At 48.0% G+C, this 22,178-nt stretch overlaps 1 protein-coding gene and 1 long non-coding RNA gene across 7 annotated transcripts in view; one reads left to right on the top strand and one right to left on the bottom strand.

Moving 5' to 3' along the window:
* Positions 1-22,178, top strand: part of Csmd2 (CUB and Sushi multiple domains 2) — a 581,156-nt gene that overhangs the window by 136,347 nt on the left and 422,631 nt on the right. The gene's annotated exons all lie outside the window — the stretch shown is intronic.
* Positions 11,801-22,178, bottom strand: part of Csmd2os — a 29,529-nt gene continuing 19,151 nt past the window's right edge. The window contains exons 2-3 of the long non-coding RNA XR_004691345.1: positions 18,115-18,196; positions 11,801-12,058 (exon numbers count right to left, since the gene is read on the bottom strand). This is a non-coding gene — a long non-coding RNA (CUB and Sushi multiple domains 2, opposite strand). The remainder of the gene's footprint in view (positions 12,059-18,114; positions 18,197-22,178) is intronic.

Here is a 22,178-nt window from a genome sequence, read left to right on the forward strand (position 1 = left end):
CTAGTTCCATGGAGATCCAGGTTACATAGACTATGACCAGTCTCTGCTGTGTGCCCTCCAGCAGGATCCTAAATCTCTCAGATCCTCCCATGGAACTTGGGGAACCGCCCCTTCCTGGGGGGGGGGGCGTGTGTGTGTGTGTGTGTGTGTGTGTGTGTGTGTGTGTGTGTGTGAGACAAGCCCTGAGAAGCACTTAACCTGCTGTTTGACCTACAGCAGTCTCCCCAGTCAAAGGAAGCTACAGCAACAGGTTGTGGTGTGTTTCGTGAGTGGAAAAAAAATACCTTTTCTTTTGTTAAAAACCTTTGGCCAGCCTTGTGGCTCTTCAAAGACCAGGGCTGTTATGTCACCTACTTTCTGTTGCCCCTGCTGTCATCACTCCTTAGCACACAGCTGGGGCCCTGCTGTAGCAGCTAGCTCCTGCCTCTCCTGACCTGGATCCTTGTGTGTCTGGGCACTCCGTACGTGCTATCCTGCAGATTGGCCCCATGAGTACGTGGCTCAGTGGCTGGAGTACAAGCCGAGTAGTAGCCGCCTTCATCTCCTTTCCACTGTGGGCACACTGCTGCAGTGCTGAGCAGGAATAGCCCAAGCGGCAACCTTGCTCTGAGCCTTACCTGGCTGTCAGTCAAAGCCTGGAGCCTTGGCCTCCCTTCCTCCCTTCCTCCTCCAGCCACTGACAAGCCTTTGGATAGAACAGACTGTCTCCCCACTCACTCTTCCGTCATGCCAAGTCCCCTTTCCTGACTCCCCGCAACTCCCCCACTCTCTGCTTAATTCCAATCCAGAAGACTGCCTCTTTACCCAAGAAGTCCCACCCCCCACCCACCTGTACGATGTCTTTGTTCCACAAACCACGTTCTTGGTTTTGGGGTCCTGGCTCTTTGCTGTCTCCATTCCCAGGCCACCAATAGCCAGAAGCTTTGGAGAGCACCATGGTTGGAGGTCAGGGACTGGGGAGGAAAGTGAGCACCACCTCTCCCCTCCCCCAGCTCCCAGTCACGTGACCTTTAACAACTCATCTAGTCTCCCTTGACTCTCCTGTTACAGATGGACCATGACTGTAGTTAAGTCTACTCCATAGGCTTGTTGGCCATCAGGTGTTCCTCACAGGGGCTATCACGGACTAAACTCTGCAAGAACAAATGTGTGTACCCATCCGGGGTCTGACATACAGCACACAGCAACTTCTCAGGAATCGTGAGTCCTCAAGTGGATGAGCTTATAGTCAGGGCAGCTGAGGAGACAGCACCAGCAAGTCAAGACATAGGAAAGCCATAAGGCCTCTTAGTTATCAAAGACATCTAGGTCACAACAGCCCCAGGGCTGGGCATATGGCAGGGTTGGGCATGTGGCTCAGTTGGTAGAGTACTTGCTTAGCACGTGAGGAGCACCGAGTTTCATACCTAGCACCTCCAAAGTGTGTGTGTGTGGGAATTTCAAGTTGCATTGTATCCCTCTAAAACTATATTGACCCCCAAACTTTTGAGAGTCAGTTCAATACTGGAACAGCTGCTTAGAAAGGGGGACACAGTGGCCCTGATGCTGGTGGTGATGTAAATGAGTCCTTTGGGACCAAGGCCTGACAACCATATATCAAGAGTCACAAAGTGCTCAAGGCAGTTGACCCAATAATCCCCCTCCTGGGATGAAATCCTACAGAAATAATTCAGCAGCAGAAGAAAGTTCTGTGCACGAGAGTCTTGCTCTCAGCATTATTTATAATGATGAAGAATTGGCAACTGTAAAAACGTCTAACAATTGGGGAATGGCTGGGAAAGTTATAGCATCTCTGCCTAATGGATTTACACGGCCATTTAAAAGTATAATGACATGACCGAGAAATGCAGGGTGATGTTTAGGATATGCTTTTCAGAGACAAAATGGAGCGCAGAGCTCCATTGTATTTATCACAGCCATGTGAGAAAGCCCTCTAGGAATGGGCAGAGTGAAGGCATAAAGGAAGACCATGGACGAGGAAGGCAGTGAGCCTGGGGGAAGGGATTTGAAGATGGTGTATCCAATGCATGTGGACGGTGTGCTTGCATGTGTGTATAGACAACATGTGTGTGCAGTACCCAAAGAGGCCAGAAGAGGGCATCAGATTCCCTCTGAGACTGGAGTTACAGATGCTTGTGAGCTGCCAGGTGGGTGCTGGGAATTAAACTTGGGTCCTCTGGAACCACAGCCAGTGTTTTAACCCCTGAGCCATTTCTACAGCACTCCCACCCCCATTCTTGGTGGCTGCTTTGATGTTACCTGCGTGGTTAATGGTGCCTGGAGATAGCCCACAGTCAGAACAGAAGCCAAGATCAAATGCAACAGCTAGGAAGACCTCACGGGTGAGAAAACTGCACAGACGTCTCCTTGCCAATGCCTGTAACAAGAGCCAAAGTCATGTGGCTCTGTTAATAGTATTATAGACTCCAGGTCTTGGAGAGATAAATTACCCAGAAGGAAATTCACTTGATAAAGCCCTGATAAGAATCAAGGTGCCTCAGAGGGTCCTGGGCCCTGTATCCAGCATAGGACCCTAGGTTGATCAGGTATTTGGGAGAAATAAATGAGAGAAGTAGTAACCAGAGGAGAGAGAGAGAGAGAGAGAGAGAGAGAGAGAGAGAGAGAGAGAGTAGTGATAGGGATCTGGAGGTGGCAGACGAGTCTGTCACATAGAAAACCAACATTTGCTTTGGGCAGATCTAGAGAACAGGGTCATGTCCAATGGAAAGGCATGCGAAGCTTGGTCTCGTACTGGAAGTGTCTATGTAGTTCCAGCTACTTGGGAGGCTGAGGCAGGCACATCTCAAGGTCAAGGCCTGGTTATACTACAGAGTGTGTTCAGACTAACCTGGGTATTTTCGTTTGACCCTGTCTCAAAAAATACAAAAAGATCTGGGGAGGTGGCTCAGTGCTGGGGTGCTTGGCCTAGTATCTGTCAGTTAGAATAACCGACTAGTGAGGCAGTGAGTTCCCCATCTCTGGAGGTGATCAAGCAGATATTTGGTTGGTCAAGGTCTGCTGGGGAAGCCACTGGCCTACATCTCAAAGTGCTGTGTATTCTGGAGTTCGTCATCACTACCACTATTGGTTTTAAGATGTGCTGTTGTTCTTTGTACCACTAATAAAATAAAATCTCTACCAATTAAATGGTAGCTTAGCTTTGAAGACAAGACTCACCCTGAATTAATCAATTATTAATTAATTAATCTATCTATTTATTTTGCTATTTCATTGTGGGGAAGAAATCAACACAGAAGAATGGGACACTCAAGGGATGCTTTTCCAGGGGGCTGGCAGTTTCAGTACAATGATGTACATGGATACACAGCGTGTTGGGAATGCACCACACAGGAGCAGATGTCCTCTGTGGCCTCACTGATTCTATCAGCCTCAGTTTCCCATTCGTAAATTGGAGATGCACTAAGACAGGCAGGCCCTGTAGAGTTCTCCCTGGGACTAGGAAGCAGTAAGAGACAGCAAGTTAGCCATGTCATTGTCATGCTCAGCCTGCAGCCATGTCACCATGGTGCCCCAGCACAGAGCACTGAGACTCCCTGGGGTGGACTACAGTGGCTGGATCCTAAAGGAAGACTATGAGTCAGGGAAGGGCTGAGGGCATGCAAGAGGGATGTGAAAGGCTCCCTCCTTAGCCAGGGTAAGGGCAGGAATAGGGTGTGGGTGGGTGAGCCTATGGGCATGGAGGGCACTCCCTCTGCTAACAGAGCACTGACACTTGGCTCTTGGAGGCCAAGAAAATGACACCATCAGGCTTATCACAGGTTTGCCACCGCTCCGGGCGATCGAGAAATGGCTGTTGGGTTTCCGCATGGCTTGAAAGCCTCTCAGTGATGCAGTAAGGTGGGGAGACGTGAACACGGGTGGGAGGTGCTTCCGAGGAGAAAAATCCAAAAGATTGAGGGTTTTGATCAACAGGAAGGGATCAGAAACCAAAGGTGTGCCCCCAGGAGGGCCACCACAGAGACTAGAGCATGCTGGGAGAAGGCTGTGCAGGCGCTGTGTCTGGTCTCCCAGAAGAGGGCACAGAGCAGTTCACAACCCAGTCAGCAGAGCAGAATAATGGACCCCACCTAATGCCTGGGAATCCCACTTTGGCCAGTCACTCAAGAGGAGCAGGAATCACCATGGTGGAATGCGTCCCCTCCTCCCCACCCTCCTGACTCAGCACAATGTGGGGATAAGTCTGAAGTTGGGGTGAGACATAGAGAAGGGGTGGTTGGGCACCCCTCCTGACACATTGGAGTCCTAAGAGAAGAGGTGGGTCCTGTGCCCTGGATGTAGTTTTGAGCTGCTGTACTATGGCTGGATTTAAGCAAGAAAGGGTGCAGGGAAAAGCAGAGGTGGGGGGAGGGGCAGCAAAGTCCTGAGGGAGGCTGGTGTGGGCTGAGGAGGAGGCAGGACCTCTTCTTCAAAGCTGACTGCAGGTTTTTAAGGATGCTAGTGGCAACCTGTGTGTTTGGGGATGAGAGGGCTGGCTGAGAAACCCAGGGAGTCATATCAGTCATCCTCAGTTAGGCCAAAGGGAGAAGAGCAGTAAGGACTTGAACCCATCATTCGTTCTTTCTTTTATGCATTCATTCACAGTGAATGCATGCCACTGGCTACCTACAAGGCATTCAAAAGGCACCAGAAATGCTTGTGAGCAGTATGGGTCCTGCCCAAGCTGCCAGTCTACTAAAACAGATAACCACACATTTAAATATAAATAAATATTTAACAAGTAAATGAATATATGAATATGCAAATGTCTTAGTGCTCCACTTTATTTTATTTTATTTTATTTATTTTTGGTTTTTCAAAACAGGGTTTCTCTGTGTAGCCCTGGCTGTCCTGGAACTCACTTTGTAGACCAGGCTGGCCTCGAACTCAGAAATCCGGCTGCCTCTGCCTCCCGAGTGCTGGGATTAAAGGCGTGTGCCACCACACCCGGCTTCCACTTTTATTCTTATTAAGATTCATCTTTGTTAGAGGCTGCCCGTCTATGTGGTGAGACAGGACAGCCATTCGATGCTGACTGTTTTCTGGTGAGTTCTTCGAAGACGGTAGGACAAGACTTGATCCCTGTGGCTGACCACCAGAGATGGACCTCAGGTAGTCAAAGTCCACTGACGTCACTGACAGAACCCAGGCCATTTTCTTAGCGTTTTAGCCTGGCATTTCTTCACCTTGACTCTCAGGGGCTTCTGCCCTGCCACCTTGCTTTGGATGACAGGAGGCAATATGGCACCGCTGAAGCATGGGTATTTGGAGCCAGTGCCAGGGCGGGGAATATCTTTTGAAACCGATGCTTGCTGGGTCTTCCTCCTTGGCAATGGAAGAGTGAGCATGGGCAACGTGGAAAGAGATGTGTGTGAGACACTAAACAGCATGTGCAGCTGTGGGCTTTGTTTCTTTCCTCCCTTCCTCTCTCCCTCCCTCCTTCTTTCCCTCTCTCCCTCCTCCTCTTCTTCCTCTCTCCTCTATGTCTTTCCCTCCTTCCCTCTTTCCCTCCCTCTTCTCCATCCCCCCCCCCTCTCTCTCTCTCTCTGTGTGTGTGTGTGTGTGTGTGTGTGTGTGTGTGTGTGTGTGTGTACATGGTCTTTCACTGACCTGGAACTTGCCAGTTCTACTGGGTTGATTGGCCAGCAAGCCTTAGCCATCTTCGGCCTCTCCCTGCCAGAGCTGGTATTGCAGGTGTTCCCCAAGATAGGCGTTCCCTGCCATGCCCAGATTACTTTCCTGGATTCTGGGGACTAAACTCGGGTCCTCCCATCTGTACAAGCTCTTTCCTCTCTGAGCTATCCTTTAGTGGCATGTCACCCACAGAGCTTGGCTCTGGCTCAACAGATACAGAAAAGCTGGGCTCACGTGGTCTATGCACAACCGGATGGAGTCCCACCGACTAACCTCAATGCATTCATTATGTGCCTCACAAGGAAAGCAGGTTAGGTGGTGTCCTTAGGAGGTATCTGTGGGTGAGCAGTCTCAAGCTGGAAACATCTAGGAGGAAGGAGCTACACCCACTGGTTAACCACACTTAAACACTCACATGCAGACAGAGGAAGAAGTTTTGCCGATTCCAAGCCTGGCCCATATGAGGAAGGCTTTGACAATTTCCTAGGGGTCTGAAGGCATCGCTCCTTGACATGGCTGCACTCTTGTCAACCAAACACATTCAATCAGGATGTCACCTGCTCTTTACAAGTTCCCTCAGGCCTCCCTTGGTTTCCAACACCTCCTTCCCTTGGCTTTCCTTTATCAAATTATGGCACACATTCATGGTGGGCAGTGGGGGAGGAATTGCAAAGTCACAAGGGTGAAACATTAAAACCATCTGTTTTCTGACCCCCTGTATAGCTACAACTCATATATTGTTCTTCCACGCATCTGTGCATAAAATTAGAAATATGCATGTATATATAAAACACTTCCATATATTTATAGTATTTATATTACTGTAATTATTTAAGCAGCCCCCTGTGTTTAAAATTTAGTTTGTTTCCACATTCTCCCTGATAGATAATGCTTCAATGAAAAATTTCTATACATAAATCATTGGGTTGCATCTGATTATTTCCTTAGCATAAATGCACACAGGCAGGATGATTTCAAAGACTTTTGGAATGTGGTTTTCGAATTGCTTTCCCAAAAGATTAATGTTCTTCCCAGCAATATCTAAACATTTTCCCCTATGCTCCCAGTACCACATAGTGACATCTGTGAACAAGGGTATAACAATTTGCGAAGGGCGGGGAGGTAGGAAGGTCTTCACGCGCAGGGGTCAGAAGAGGCCTGGTCAGACATGGGGTGGGGGTGGGGTTGAACCATTCAAGCCTCCGTGGGAAATCCAGCAGAAGTGTCACAGTAGAGCACAGCCCCGATTCATATTTTATTCACTGAGCAAATACCAGAGTGCTCCCTGAGAACTGACGGTGTGCTTCCTATGGCCCAGGGAGTCCTCCCTAAAGACTGAATGAGAACTTCTGCAGTGCCAAAAGAGTGCTCCTTAAAAGCTGAAGCAAGTACTCACTGAGGACTGAAACAATGCTTCCCGGGACCCAGGAGTGCTCCCCGGGGACTTGGTGACTGCTTCTTAAGGTTTGAGTTCTCTCTAAGAGCCAAGTGAATGCTCCGCAGAGGACGGACGGGGGAGGAGGGAGGTGTCACTCAAACACTGAATGAGTGCTTCCTGTGGACCAAGAGGATGCTTCGGGTGGTCTCGCCACGAAGGGCATCTCCATGGCACCGAGGTCCAGTCTGAATCTCCAGAGCAGCTGTGTCCCAGAGAGAACTGGGGAGCCTCAGGCTGCACAGGACATTTTCCTCATTAGCATCTTGGATGGGATTCTGGGCTTTGACTCTGGTATCATCTTTTAGCTTCTGCATGGTAAAGCTCCCTCATGCTTTAGTAGGTCATAGGGCCTGCCTCTTTGTGAACTAGGTGCGGAGCCTCTGGAAGCAGAGAGTTGACTGTCTGGCCATGGTAGAAGCCATCAGACACGTGACTGAAATTCAGTGTCTGTGTTGACGGACAGTATTTACCTTTCTCAAAGACACCCCCTTATTCCTTGGGAATAATTGTTCTTCTGACTTGGGGTCAACTTGGGGTGCTTCTGTATCCCTCATGTTACCCGTGGTCTCTATCTGGATCACGCCTTCCTAGGTTCTTGGTGTCTTGCTCAAAGAATTGAAGAAATAAACACAGAGAGATTTTATTTGGATGCAAAATGAAGGCACAGAATTTATCCACTTGCAAGTGGGCAGTGGGCTCTCAGTGGGATATTTTTCAAGATCCTCTGGTCGCCGTCTGGGGCTTTCTTTTGGGAGTGCAGGAGGAGGTGGTTGCTAGGGGTGGAGTGTAAGTGCTTTTCTGTTTTGATGGATAAGCCTTTGTTATGTAAGGCTTTGTTCACTGTGCATGCCTTTTCCCATGATGCATCTGATTGTAATCACATGCACACCCAGTCACACACAGACATTAGATGATAAACAAAAGTGGTTGGAGAGAGAGCTCAGTGGTTAAGAGCACTTTTAGCTCTCTCAGAGGACCTGGGTTTGGTTCCCAGCACCCACCTGAAGATCCAGCGCCCCCTTCTGGCTTCTGTGGGCACTGCAAGAACATGCTGCCTGGGAACTCAGGAAGGCACTCACGCAACACACTTTTTTTTCTCTCTCTCTCTTTTAAGATGGCAAATAGGCCCTGTTCTCTAAAAGTTCAGAGTTCACAGTTCACCTTACTGTGCTTGCATTCAAAGCCAGGGCAGCCTGGATTGGAACACTGATCCTGTCTCTACAGCGGGCTTCAGAATATATATGCTTGACCACAAATGTGGAGGTGCTGGCCTGGAGAAATGGTTCCGTGATGAGGAACACAGGCTGCTCTTGCAGAGGACCTGCATTTGCTTTCCAGCACACATATGCTGGCACACAGCCATGCATAACTCCAGTTCCTGGGTATCTGACCAGCTCTTCTGGAGGCCACAAGCATCAGGCACAAGGACACAGGTAGGCACATAGGGAAAAACAAAACAAAACAAAACAAAACCAAGAAACACTCATTTAAAAAAATCCCTTTAAAAAACAATAGTTGCTATGGTTTGTAGGGAGTTGTAGGTAGGAATGACTGATTGCCACACCTAGATACACTAGACACTAGATAACTTGGTGATGTCTATGTGAGTCACAGTCACTTAGTGATGTCTGCCTTCATCCAAAAGAGAACATTGATGGTATGCATGTTACTTTTTCCATCCTTGATCTCAAATGTCACAGAAGACATCACTGGATTGGTAGAAGGGGCAGTGTAGGTCCCCAGAGCATTATGCACGATCTATGCTTGTCTCCAGCCACAGGGTGATTTAGTCTAAGGTCTCAGAGGAGAAGTACCACCCACAGGAGAAGCAATCCTGAGCTCATCAGACCATTGGAGTCCCAGTCTATGGGGCCAGACTCAGAGAAAATTCTGGTGTCGGGGAGCTGTGGCTCTAGTTGAAGAAATGGAGGCACAAAGCCAGGGCCCTGCTGGGCTGACTCACTGAGGTGGAAGGCTGCAGTCCAGAGGACAGGACCCTCCTGGTTCAGGGTACCAGGCCTGTGAGCTCTGCCTTCTAAATTCCAGCACTCTTGATTCAGGAGCACTGAAAGAGCCTGGGTGACAGGGGCATCGGGGACTTCATGGGCTACACCCGCTCCTGAAGGAATCACAGATCTGCTGTATTGGGAGACAGGAGACACCCCAGCCGTGAGGTGTGAGGAGTATGAGCATGTGTGCAAGCACTGTGTGTGTACATGTGCATGTGTGTGTGCAAGCTGTGCATGTGTGCATATGTATGCACATGTGTGTGCACAAGTGTGTGCACATGTGTGATCGTGCCTGCATGAATGTATGTGTGCATGTGCAACCTGTGCGTGTGCGTGTGTGCTCCATAGAACAACTTCAGTTGTCATCTCTCAGCTTTTGCTGGTTTGTTTGTTTGTTTGTTTGTTTGTAGGCAGGGTCTTTCACTGGCCTGGAAGCCACCAAGTAGTCTAGACTAGCTGACCAGTAAGCCCCCTGTCTCCACTTCTCCGATGCTGGGATTAAAAGAGCTGGCCACTGTGCCTGGCTATCTTGTGTAGGTTCTGGGGATCAAAGCCAGATCCACTTGCTTTTACACAGCAAGCACGTTAAGGGCTGAGTTGTCTACCCAGCCCACTTGGAAGCCTTTTGGCATCATTGCTTCTCTCACACCAAACCCTCTCCTAAAACCTGGGCACTTCTTATTTCATTTCAGAGGTGACCTCATAAAACACCCAAGCAGCTATGAGCACCCCCCTGCGACCAGCCAGGCAGAACCCTCACCCTCTTTCTGTCTCTTGGCTGAGACAGGGAAGGTCTCAGGCAGACATGCGTTGTCTGGTTCTATTTCTACTTGGGTATTTCTCCATTTCACATCTAATTGGCCTCCCTATTGAGAGATCATTTTCCCTGCTCAGGGACGCAGCTCAGGATTCTCAGCATCAGTATGAACATCCATCGACGGCAGATAGTAGGAGATGGTACCCCGCTGCAGTCTTTCTGTGGCTACCGCTGTCAGAGGTGATCGGCAAATGACCCATGAATGACAGCAAGCCCTGGCCTGCCCCTCCCACCCCTGAAAGGATTGAGGGTGTCCATGGTAATCTCTCCCAGAACATCATGTTCCATGGCATAGGGGACAGTTGGAGCTGATCAATTGGATGGAATTATGATGGCATTTGAAGAGGCCGCAGGAGGACCTGGACCCTACTTCGCACCATCTGCTCCTCCAAGACTCCCTGGGGGAAACCCATTCCTCCCTGATTCCAATATGTGCTTCCTGCCCTCCCAGATCTTTGATGGTTTAACCCTTGAGATATTGAAATGTCTTATAATCAACAACTATAGCCTGGGTTCCACTGCCTTTTTTTTTTTCTCCTTGCAGAAAAGCTCTAATTAAATTGACAGCACGTGTCATTATTGAAAGTGTGCTCAAATCAAGGAAATATGGTAGATACTCAAAGAATGAGGCTGGCAAGGAAACCCTTGATTACCAGATAAAGCTGGGGCTCCCAGTGCTCCAGAGAGCTGGCGGGGTTCCAGGGAAAATGTCGTTATCCTCCTTCTGTGACAGCTCATCGTGGTGCATGAGAAAAAAAGCTACCACAAAGGCATATGAGTGAGAGAGAGACTCTATTAACTTAGTGTCAAGTGTAAGCGCTTTCAGGAATAGCTGTATCCAGCGTCACTCCCTTGTCCACCCCACAACTTTACCCTGTTCTTCTTATTTGCCCACAGGAGGTTCCTGGGATCTTTGGCTTATGTGATCCTAGAAAAAAAAAGATAAAAATTGCACTTAATCCAATATTATGATTCCAAAGTCATGGCAAACCTGGTATTGGCCATGACTTTGGAATCATGAAACCACCTCAGAGAAAATCACAGGGGACTGGGAGGGAACAAGACAATATAGTGGTTAGAATGTGGAATGTCTGCTAAAGGCTCACATGCTTGGAACATGTGCTCTTTAACTGCAGCACTGTTGTACAATCTTTGGGGATGGAGGTGGGGCTCGTGGATGTGGGTCCCAGGGAGTGCAGAGTTCATCAGTTATAGACCATCCCTGCCTCTAGCCTGAGCCTCTTGCTTTCTGGTTGGCAGCCATGTGCCTTTGGCTCCCACAAGCTCCCACCCTAGCTGCCACTCTTCCTCCACCACCGTGGACTGTATCCCCAACCGGTGAGTCAGAACACACCCTCCTACCCTAAGTTGTCTGCCTTAGGTACTAAGATCTGTGTGTAGCGATGAGAAAACAGCTAATGCAATTGTCCCATCTGATAGTTACACGTGGCAAGAAAGGAGGGAAAGTATTGTGGTTTGGTGGAAAACTCGTGCAGAACCGCATGAGATTGGGAAGAGGCCGTTCTCCATTGGAGACTGCAAGACAGATACTGAAGAAATAAAAGCAAGAGCTGTGCACTTTGGACTGGCCTTCAGGACGGTCTGAGAACCAGTCTCTACCAGATGTTGACCACTCCTGCCAGCCCTGAAATGCGCAGGTGCATGAGACACCCCCCCCCCCATGAGGTACTGGATCTGGGCATATTCCCATAGAGGGAGCTTAAACCAGGCTTGCCAGGCAGAGGAGGGGCCAGATCTTCCCACAAAGAAGAAGCTAAACAGGATGCTGCGGCCAGTGCCTGGCACTCGGCACCCAATCAATAAATGGGAGCTATTATTATTGCCCATTAGGGATCATCCCTCAGCGCCGGCAGTCAGGGCATGATGGATGCAGGCTGGGTTTGTGTAATGGAGATTATTTATTAGTTACCTTGTAAGAAGCAATGACAGTAAGGCACAAGACCACGCTCCTGCAGAGGAGTCTTAGCTCATAGAAATCAAAAGCCTGTTTTGCCTCTGGGAACCCAGAGTGCTTGTTCTCAGAGATTAATCCAGTGCTGCTGGCAAGATGTCGAGGGGAAGGGGTTGCGGTTCCCACGGACCTTGGCACAGCTTCTAGCAGATCAATGCTCCTCCCGTCGCTATGTACCCAGGACCTGGGCACTGGGGGAAGGGGAGAGAAAAGGGAGTTGGGGGGGGCAGGAAGAGTTGGGGGACATCCTTCAGCCCTGACTGACTTCTTTACTTTGCCTGTCTCAGGGCAAAGTCGCAGAGGTGACAGTCTATTCTAAAAGGCTGGAGGAAACAGCCGCCCGTCCCCATCCAACGCCTCCCCTGGATTGCTCTTGGCCCTCTTATGTGGCCCTCTGCAAAAGCCTGGACCCTGAGCAACTACTGCAGACTTACCGCCTAGACACATAATGTAGTTTGTTAGGTTGTGGTTGCCGGGAGCAGATGGTGCAAGAGTGTATTTGTGCAATGGTGCTCATTTAGGGCTTGAGAATGGCTGCCAAATCCCCGTGCGTGCGATCAGGCCCTTTGCTAATTATTTGTTTAATAACACCTCCGCCTGACAACTGTTGAAGACCTAAAGACAACAATCAGGGCATCAGGGAAGTCTTCCCCAAAGAACATGGGGGAAATTTAAATTTATGTGTTGCCTAGAAGGCAGCATGCAAATCACTTGTAATTAGCATGCAAGAGACTTGATGGCCACTCTGAATATTAACATTTGCTAAGTACTGGCATCGACCTGGCCCACTCCGATTCTTATCTTACTTGCTCCTCACAGCTGCTCTCTGAAGTAGCTGCTGTGAACTTTTATTGTCCCCATTTGACAGATGAAGAAAGTGAGGCACAAGAGAACACTAGATGAATGTGTTGGTTAATTTCCCTGTTGATTGTGACCGACACCTTGTAAAGGATGGGTTCATTTGGGCTGCTAGTTCAGAAGATGCAGTTTCACCATGGCAGGGAAAAAGTGTGATGGCTGAAGAGGCTTGGTAATCTGTGGTAACAACCATGTATAGCTGCCATTGCTCTCAGGATACCAACAAGGAAGCAGAGAGCTTGGGCCAGAAGCAGAGCTAGCCTATAGCCCTCAGAGAGGCTTAACCCCAGTGTCTTCTCTCCTCCAGCTAGGTCTCTGTCTTCATTACTTTTATATTACTCTGATAAAATACCCCAACAAAGACAACTTAGGGAGGAAAGGTTGATTTTAGCTCACAGAGGTTATAGGCCATTGCTGCAGGGAAGTCACAGACTTCGTGGATTGGGGGCAGTCCCTCAGGTCACATGGCATCTGCAGTCAAGAAGCAGAGAGATGGATGTGTGCCGGAATTCAACTCCCTTTCTCCACTCACACAGGTCAGGACCCCATCTAGGGAATGGTGCCGCCCACGGTGGGCAAGTCTTCCCATTCTAGTTAATGCAGTCACCGTAATCCCCACAGGCATGCCCAGGGCCCTGTCTCTCAGGTGAATCTAGATCCTGTCAAGTTAACAATTAACACCAGCCATCACTGTTACCCACCACAAAGAATCCCACTTCCCCAAACAGCCCCACCAGCAGGAACCTATGGGGAGCATTTCATAGTCAAACCCCAACACAAGGGGAGCCCAGAACCCAGAACTTCAGAGCTGGTGTCTGATGGAACTACGGATGAGGCACCCTGGTTGGGAGTTACCTCATCGGCATGGAGGCTACCTCATCAGCATGGAGAGGTAGATAACAATTTTAGTCTTTTTAAATAACTCATTTCTGTTATGGACACTGGAGCAATATGGTAAAAAGATGAAAGTACAAAGTGTTTTGTAATCAAACAGCATTCTGATGGTGGGAGAGTAAAGCGTCATTAGTGTGTGGAACGTGTCAACCTGTTCATCTAGCCACCTTGGGAAGACATCAAGTCTTTGGGACAGCTGTGAGGAAAGACTTTCTGATAAAAATGGGATAGCTGCATGGTCTCGACTTTGTTTTTTACTTTTGGAAATTGTACTTAATTTCAACAGATGGAGAAAATTAAGGAAAAATTGAAGGCATCATTAAGCTTTGCATAAATAGGACCTAGCTTCTAAAATATACCTATAAGCCAAGAGGCAAGTTTGATGAACTCATTAAGACGCTATAGCCATTATCATCATTCATCATCATCATCACCATCACCATCACCATCACCATCACCATCATCATTCCTTTGAGGCAGGGTCGCTCTCTGACTTGGCCCCAGCACTGGAATTGCAGGTAGACTTGAACTCAGCCCCCATGCTTTCTTGGAATGCTCTTTATACCAACTCCATCTCCTTAGCCCTATTTTCATTATTTTTATGATGATGATTTCTGCAACATTAATTATTATTTTGAAAGATGATCTGCTCATTAGCTTTTTTTATTGCTTTCACTTGTGTGTCTGTTTTCAGGCAGGCTCTCATCACGTACTTTTGATTGACCTAGATTTTATTATGTAGCCCAGGCTGACCTTGAACTCACCAAGATCCACCTGCCTCTGGCTCCCACGTGCTAGAATTTAAGGTGCGTGCTCGTGCTTACCCTTATTTCATTGGCTCATGTGTGGATACGAGTATGTGGGTATGTGTGTACCATGGCACATCTATGGGCATCAGAGGACACTTGAGGATCAGTTTTCTCATCTTCTACCACGTGAGACCCAGGGGACAAACTTGGGTCATCAGGCATGGTAGCAGCCACTGAGCCACTGTCCTGTGAGCCGTCCTCATCATGTGGAATCTTAGCTCCATATTCAATAAGACTGACCAGTCAACATCCACCTTTTTGCTATGTATTTTGTATTCAAGAGTTCTGCATTTTGATTGATCTCTGGTTCCACTGAAGTTCACTGTCTCATGGGTGTTGTATTCTCAAAATCCGTACATGCCTGGGAATGACCGCCTATTGTCTAAATACTTAAATGACAACTCCAGCGAGGAGGCTGCAGTTCTTGGCTGTAATTCTCTCCGAGCTTGTGCAGATTGATCTGAGTGAGGCCTGCTAGCATTATTTCTTTCTTGTTTATCTTGGGTTTTCTGCCTGGATGCCTGGGTGGTTCATCCTTTCCCTCTCGACGTTTAGGAGCTTCATAAGAGTATAGCTTGAAGGTGATGGCTCTCTCTCTCTCTCTCTCTCTCTTTATATATATATATATGGAGATCTGAGCCCCTTTGATCTTGAGATTCAGCATTCTCTATTTCCGGGATATTTTCATTGATTATATCTTCCTATATATTTTCTCTATGGATGTGTTGGCCCTCTCTTGTCAATACTTCCTATCTGTGCTCCTCATTAACACTGTATCCATAGATTTGATCCTCTCTATTTGCTTATTTAATTTCCCCAAGCTTGCCAACAATGCCCAGGTTCTGGCTTGAGTATTCAGGTTTCTCTGATTGATCCCCTACCCCCATCCTCCTCGACCCTCATCCCTCCTTTCTTCTTCTCCCTCCTCCTTGCCCTCCTGCTCTTCCCCTGTGCTTTCTCTTCCTTCAGTCACTTTCCTGGTTGTCTTCTTCTCCTGATCTGTCAGTCCACCTGTTGTTCTTCCTCATAAGTTCTTTGATAACCTGATACTATTTTTTTTTCAATAAATTATTTTAAAAGTGATTGGCTATTTCATTAAGACTAGAGAATCCCGGTATTTTTTAAAAGTCATCTTATTTATTTTGATCCCTCTCCCCGCTCCCTCCCCACACCCTTCCTCCTTGAATCAACTGTTTCTTGAGGAAAAAACATCAGCCTTTGGGTTGTAGAACAAAGAACTGAGCAGGTCTGCTCTGCAGGCCAGGTTGTGCAGTTTAGGGTAGGTTTTGGCTTGCAGCTACCATGTCTTGCTTCCTTGGTTACAGAGCTGCTCTGTGGCTTGGGGTGCACACTCTCCGTCCACTGTCTCACCCTGCAGTTTCCCTGGAACAGAGGCTGGCCCAGAGCAGTTGATGGGGGGAGGAGCATCATAGCCTCTCCCGACTCCTCACCTTTAAAACATTCTTTTCACGATTTATTATTGCTATACGTTTATGGGTGTTTTGCCTTTCTGCATGGCTACACACTATATGAAGTGCCTGTGGAGGACAGAAGAGGCATCAGATCCCCTGGCTCTGGAGTTACAGGTGGTTGTGATCAACTATGTGGATGCTGGGAATTGAACCCAGATCCTCTGGAAGAGCAGCCAGCATCTGCTGAGACATCTCTCCAGTTCCCTCCTCTCCTTTTGATGGTCCTGGGTCTCCCTCTGATCTTCCCATTTATCTATGGCTGCCATGTTTCTACCTCCTGAGACTCTTACTGAAAGTACACAGAAGACCTTCAGAGTATAGTAGTGAAACCTGGGTTTGCTGATGTCTGAGCATGTGAGTGGAGACCGTCAGCTTCTCTCTATGCCTGCACCTACAGTATATTTGTTCTTTCTGCTTTGTGGTCCATCCATGTCCTCCTTCGCACATCATCCTTCACATGTCCTCCTTCACATGTCTTTCTTCACATGTCCTCCATCACATGTCCTCCTTCACATTCCTCCTTCTCACATTCTCCTCACGTCCTCCTTCACACATCCTCCTTCACATGTCCTCCTTCACATGTCCATCACATATCCTCCTTCACATGTCCTCCTTTACTCTCTAATATGTTCTTATTGTTGCTTTTCCCCTTAGGCATCAAGGGAAATAAAAGTGTAAATGTCTTTATTTGACATTTTAAAAAAGAAGTTGTTCCCTTATCACTGCTGTCCAATGGTTACACAGAATTCCATCATGCCTACACTGCTGTCCAATGGTTACATAGAATTCCATCATGCCTATGTAACAACAAACAGCATTTACCAACATTATTCTCTTGTCCCCTCCCCTACTTCTATGTCTTCCACTGAGCTCAGCTTTACACATGCTAGGCAGGCCACCTACTCAGGCATCTTCCCCACATTTTACTGTGAGGTAGGTAGGTCCTTTCTTAGTTACCTCAGCTGACCTAAAGTTGCCCCTGCCTCGGCCTCCTCTGTAGCTGGGATTACAGACATGTTCTACAAAGACCCAGCTTCTCTTGAACACCATTTATTGTATCTCTTTTTCTTCTACTTCATCCTTATCTCCATCTTCTTCTGTTTTTTATTTTTACTAACTGTAAACCAACTGGACTGTAGGGGTATCTTTGGATGTCTGTCCAGTTGCCTTAAGCAACTTTAAAGATCTAGGAGGAAGCCTCAGAGAGGTGAAGAATATTCTTCCAGTGTCTTCAAGGCTCTTGTTATTGAGACCCTGAACACAGCTAGACCTTGAAGCAACAGTGTTAAAACTATCTAACCATCTTAGCCATTGGTGTGCCTCTCCATCCATCACAGGAAAGACCCTCCCCCACTGCTAAACCCCTCTAATTTGCTTCCTTCCTTGGCTCCCCATTCTTGTAGTCTCAGCCCCTGTTCTCAGAGGGATTATCCGTAAGAGGATTTCTCCGTAGCTTTTCTCCTGGATTCATTCAAAAGGACTCACATAAGTCTTGGCTTATAGGGCCTTAATGGGCTATTAGGGAAAACTGTAACATCTGGGGTCAGCAGTATCCAGAGGCAGTATCAAAGAGGCTGGGTGTTGGGGAGGACCTTCCAAAGCTCCTTCTTCAATGTGTTCATTAAATCAGACACCAGGCTGTGCATGACACTTGTACATTGTAAATTCCTTAAATCATACACCAACATGTTGGAAGCCGCACCCCATAAATGGCTAATAATTGAATGCCTCACATTTACCTGCAGATAGATTCATGGGCATGTGACCTATGCTGTGTATTACAACTCCCCAAGACTAGTTCAGTGGTCTCTTCTGGTGATTTTTAAGTTCTTCGTCATGCTTGAACAAGGGGGTTCTGCATTTTTTCATTTTATATTGGGTAGCTATTGTATAGCTGATCTTCCAAGTGCTTGTCATAGCCCTGAACTCCTTCACCTCAGCCAGCAGAGGCTACCAAACCGAGGGGTAGAGAAGTAGATCTGAGCTGTACCAGCCTTGGGAGGATTCTATAGCCCACAAGCTGGATTCAGGACAGCCTAGAAAAGGCACAGCAGCAAGGTGAGTGCAGGGATATAGATAGAGGGCCACCTGGACCAGTTAACTGTCTTCTGGGCATGTGGCCACAACTGGTCACACTAAAACTGGCCATTTTGCATGCAGATGAGCTGGGGCTCCTGAGCTGCCCCTCAGGGGCCCATGGCATGTGTCTCCTACCTTCCTGGGCTGCAGCTGAGCCATGGACACTGCTAGAAATGCAAACGTCTTTTGGGTCATCACTCAACTTTCTCCCCATCACCTGTCACATAGGCAAAGCAAAAGAATACCATTCAGATGTTTGTGCAGCCATCCCCCAGCCTGCCGTCCTAACCACCATGGCTGTCTAGCCTCCCTTTTTCTTCCACCTCTCCTTTTTGCTTTTCTTTCTTCAGTTTTATTAGCTATACACAAAAAAGATTTTTATTACTCAAATGAGCTCCCAGCACGTCTGCTAATACACTCCTAATGGGTTTTAAGACTTAAAAGCAGCAGCATGGATCACCATTTGCCTGCTCAGCAAGAATTTGCCTGGTAGGAGGCAGGACATGGGAGGGAGGCAGGCAGGGGACAGGAGCCACCTCCGTTGGCCATCCCCACCATACAAATGAGCTGGGATGCGGTCCCAACATATTAAACGGATCAGAGCAGCTTCTCGTTCACATGTGCAAATTAGATTAATCAACCTAGACTCAGAGAGGGAATAATAATGCCCTTACTAAGGACATATTGGGGCCCATGGGGATCAGAGGGAAGCTTATCTGCGTTGGGAATCATCTTTGAGTGACAGGCCATGACCTGGCTTCCCTCAAGGGGTCTAAACCTGCAGATGGTAGCTCTCCAAGTTCCTCCCACTAGGCTTGGCCAGCTCTCTCAGCTTCCAGGATAAGGATTGAAAAAAAAGGAAAGCTAACTGGGGTCTGCTCGTGGGTCTCTGGTACTTAGGATCAAGCCCTCCTCCCAGACCAGACCTCAGAGAGACACACCGTATGGGCAGAGCTTCAAAACATAGACTCTGGCACCATTGCTCAACAACTCTATAACCTTCTTGGGGAAGTGATTGGAAATTTGGTGTCTGTGCAGATGATCGCTCCTGCAAAGGTGTTTCTGTGGAATCTGTAAGGTGGTAACTGCAGGGGGCCCTGTTGGATGCCCAAATGCTACCAGTGTTTCCCTCCCTGCCACCCCTGACTCCTCCCTCCTTCCTTCTTCACCTCCTAACTTCCTACCCTTTTCCTCTCTCCCTCCCTCCATCCTTTCCCCCTTTCCCCCTCCTGACCCTCTCGCATTCCCACTCCTCCCCCACTTCCCACTCTCTCCTTCTCTCCTTTCCTCTCCTCTGCTCCTTTTCCTTTCCCGGGTCACAGAATCAATTTCAGTGTTCCCCATCAAGTTCCATTAAATTGCTCCCACAACATCTCTAATTTGATGTTCCAGAAGACAAACACAAGCCTGTCTCACATGGAGATGGTCCTTTGGGGGCTTCTGTTCCCTTTCCTAAAGCGTGAGCCCTAGTTGGGTAATGCTTGCCTTCTAGTTACTTTGAGCTCCCAGGTCCTCCTCCTGGGACTTGGCTCAGCCTTCATGTCTCCCAGTTCCCATCAGCCCCAGGATGACCAGGTTCTGCAGCCAAGACATTCTGTCTGTTCTCAGCATGCCGCACTCTGACAGCTGACAGACACAGAGTCTGTACACCTGTGCCAGGGCCTGTGGGCAGAGAGGTTTTCATGGAAGGGCCAGGCAGCAGGACTCCAAGCTCCACAGAACATGGCTTCTTGTCATCCCTCAGCACTTCCCCCATCCCTCTGTGTGTATCCCAGATGGAGACAGGTTGAAAGGGTGGCAAGGAGAGCCGAGGGTGTGTGTGAAGGAGGGTGGCAGTTACATATGTGCCGATGACCACATTTATTTCTGTTCCCCATCCTGTGGGTTTTTGTTCATGTCTTCTGTGTGTCTTCCTGGCTCATTTGGATGCTTTTTCCTTTTGCAGTAGCATGCAAAGATACTCTGAATCCCATTAGGGCATCCATTGTTGGGTATATTTTATTCCTGTAGGATGTCATTCTTAAGTTGTCAATCATGATTTTCACCACATCACTCCAACTGACCTCACCGAGGGAGGTGCCTCTCCTCAGGTATCTTTGTATACGGGTCTATAGATGTGGCTGGGGTCAGTCCTTGGGTACCACCTGCCTGGTGCACCATAACAGGAAAATGTAGATGTGCCTCTGATGCAGGTTACTAAGTATGAACCCATGTGGACTTGGCAGTTCCTAAAGTAAGGCTTTTCCTCGTTGCAAGAAGTGATTTTCTTTCCCTGGGTGAAAAACGAGTAGAGAGATAATCAGGTCCTGTTGAGATTGGAAACTGACTTTGAATAAAATTGTTAGTGGATAATTCAGGGTGGGCAGAGGCAACTAGCAAGACAGTAGTTGTATGGTCTCTGCTTCCTCAGAGCCAAGCTGGACTTAAGAGCTCTAGAGGCTGCCAAGGCTCCTCACAGATCTTTTGATCAGGAGGCCAATCAGACAGCCAGACTCCCGTAGGCAGGAGGCCAGGCAGGCAGTGGCTCCTGGTCCACTGTTGAGCTGGAAAGAAGTAGAGTCCAAAGGTTTGATGGCCCAGAACACAGCCCTGAAGCCACCAGGCCCTGCCGGAAGCAACCTCCTGGCAGTGTGTTGGAGACCATACACATTCTTGCCATTGCAAGTGTAAACTGATGGTTCTAACTGGTATAAAAGCAGACTTCACACGTGACTGCAATGTGGGGTAGTTCTCTTGAAAGAGGCCAGAAGAGCACAGCCCACCATGATCCGCGTGTGAATCTGTTCGAATGATTCTTGTGGCTTCTATCTTGTAGAGCAAGCCTTAAGGTCAACCGGAAAGTGATTGGTTACTCCAGTGACATGCATGGCGCCATAGCACCAGTGGCCATCCTTTGCCGGGCCAGCCTTTATTGTAGCTGTCAGGGTTCAGCTAAGGTTGATAGTGACTTTTCTCCATCAGCAGTGTGGATAGCGCCTTCCAGGATTATGAAAGCTAGCCAGTGGGTTTGAATCGCCAAGGTTAGCTTCAGCTTGATTTCTCCATGTTTAATGATTCAAGTATGTAGTGTCTTCAGCACCAGAGTCTTACCATCAAGTTCAGGAGGGTAACTGAAGGCAGTGGCAATAGCCTGTAGTGTTTGGATGCCTATGGAGTCCTACTGGCCAACAACTATTTAAAAAAAAAAAAAAAAGTAAACCACTCCTACCACCAGGATTTTATTTTCTAGCCTGAGGTATCTAGTGGAAGCATTATCCCTTAGTATGACTCACTGTTTCAGAAGGTTTGATTCCATCATGGCAGGAAAACATGGTGGTACATACCAGATGGTATTTACAGGAATGTGTGCTAGAAGTTGGTCATCACATGGACCAAAGGTAAGATGGAGGATAAGGTAAGACGGAAGATGGAAAGAGACATTTAAGCACTAGTGACCTAGGGACCTACATCCTCCAGCCAGGCCTCACCTCACAAATTTTCCATAATGTCTCTAAATAGTATTAGCATCTAGAGACAGAACATCTGAAACTTAAGCCCACGAGGGGGCATTAAATATTCAAGATGTGACACCAACCCTCATGGTTATGAGTTAGACACCGAGGGAATCATAGAACTTAGCAGTGTAAGAGATTATGTTTCCTGGGAGGAACTGCCTTTGAGCCACACACAGAATGGAGTCTGGATGCAAGAAGCAGGTGGAGGAAGATGGCACAGACCCTTGAAGGAGCAGTGCCCAGAATTGTTCAGGGGCTTAGGGAGCATGGAGCAAGGGGAAGGCAAATTCATGGGGCAGCAGAATGGAAACCTACAGAGAAGTGGTTCTTACACATAGCTGGAAGCATTCAAAAACTAGTGGGCATGAAGTTTAGCGTCAGAGTGATGGGAGCAATGTCTTTAATTGATTATTAATTAATCGCTGTGTGCATATATGTGTGCAGACATAATGTGTGCCACAGTGTGTGTGCGGAGGTCAGAGGAGAGCTTTCTGAAGTCAATATTCTCCTTTCATTAGGTGGGTTCTGGGGATCAAACTCAGGTCATCAGGCTGGGTGGTGGGCATTTTTACCCACCGAACCATCCTGCCAGCCCAGGAAGTATTATTTAAGATGTTCTTTTGTTAGTAAGAGCAAAATGAGATGGCACCTAGAAGAAGCAGAATTAGTGGGGAAAAGAAGTGAATGGATGTTGGGTGGGTGGGA

Source organism: Mus musculus, chromosome 4 (genome assembly GCF_000001635.26).
Source record: "Mus musculus strain C57BL/6J chromosome 4, GRCm38.p6 C57BL/6J".
In the NCBI taxonomy this organism is placed as follows: Eukaryota; Metazoa; Chordata; class Mammalia; order Rodentia; family Muridae; genus Mus; species Mus musculus.